At 25.6% G+C, this 1,506-nt stretch overlaps 1 protein-coding gene across 1 annotated transcript in view; it reads left to right on the top strand.

Moving 5' to 3' along the window:
* The window catches only part of LOC107624771 (aspartyl protease family protein At5g10770), an 8,704-nt gene that overhangs the window by 1,284 nt on the left and 5,914 nt on the right, over positions 1-1,506 (top strand). The gene's annotated exons all lie outside the window — the stretch shown is intronic.

Genomic DNA, 1,506 nt, shown 5'->3' with positions numbered 1-1,506 from the left:
GCATGTTTTTTCAACTATTGAATTAATAATTTATACAAATATGTAAAATTATTGGAAATTTTTTAATTGTCTAAATAATTATTAACAAAACCGTTTGCCACAACAGAGAATCCTTTATGAAAATGGTTATCCGGAAATTCGGAAAAGATAGAGAGACGAAGGAGCAAATAAATCAATCAAGTTATTGTAGTGCTCTCTTTTATTTTATGGGTTCCCATCATCATTATCCCAATGAATATTCATATGGAGCCCACGATCACATGTGAAAAAAGGAAACAATCACTCATATATATTTCCTAATTTAATCACTTATTTATAATTTGTTTAAAAAATGGTATAAAATATTAAAATATAAGATCAATTAAGTATCCGAATTGCATTTTTTTTTTCCTCACCGAATAAATTAAACAAGTTGCATATATTTGCATATATCCTGCAACTAAACAAGATTAGAAAAAGAGGGGGAAAAGTCGTTTCTTAATAATTCACCACAATTATGATTCAATGATAATTTACACACTAAAAAGATTCACGTGACAAATTCTAAACATTATAATTAATGTATATAACTAATTCCTAACGTTATTAATGAGAATTAGACTTCATCATTATCTATTGCACGTAAATTGGATTAAATATTTTTTCTTTCCTTATAAATTTTTTAATTTAATTTATTAACATGGGTCAGCGACGACGGCTAGTATTTGGACTTATGACTGTGAGACTCTATTAACCTTTTGTTTTTTTTTATTTTATTTATTTTATTTTTTACCAATAATCAAAGAGCTTTGAAAATCATGACTGCATGTTCAACTAGTTGACGCGTTTTATTTTTGTATTTTTACGAAAAAATAATCTTCGAAGAAAACATTATTCATTCACGTTTGGCGTTTCGCCTAACCAATCCAAAATAAGCTAAAAAACAATTTTAAAAAAAAAGGTTAAAAAACAAGTGGCAAATATAGTATGATATTTCGAAGAGGACACTTTCGTACCCAAGCCAATCATTTCTTGTATGAAACTTTTTCTACATATATAAAGTCGAAGATAGACATACTCGTTCATACTTTCATTAGAAAAAAATATATATAGGACAAATTTTAGAGGAAAAGATCTTGAAATGAAAGGTGGAATATTATCAAGACAAGTTTGTCCAACATCAAAGAAAGAAGAAAACTAAAATGTTTGGTCACTATTTTTTTAGTATTTTTTATGAGCAACGTGTCGATTAAAACGTTGTTGGATATATATGTTCAACAAAAATGTCGTGTACACTACAAAATAAACACAACGCAATCTCATTGTTATTTTGTACATGTCTTGATAAGGATTTTTTTTTTTTATCATTTAAAGAAAATTAGGTGAAACTTTGCTATCTTAAATTATCATTCTATTTTTTTATTTATTTTACAATATATATTCCATTTATAATATCTATTTAGTATTATTATTATTTTTAATTTCTTCTAAATTTATCTGTGATAATAATGACATAATAATGTAATT

Source organism: Arachis ipaensis, chromosome B01 (assembly GCF_000816755.2).
Source record: "Arachis ipaensis cultivar K30076 chromosome B01, Araip1.1, whole genome shotgun sequence".
Classification (NCBI taxonomy): Eukaryota; Viridiplantae; Streptophyta; class Magnoliopsida; order Fabales; family Fabaceae; genus Arachis; species Arachis ipaensis.
The sequence above is the reverse complement of the archived record's forward strand: the minus strand, read 5'-3'. Positions and strand labels throughout refer to the sequence as shown.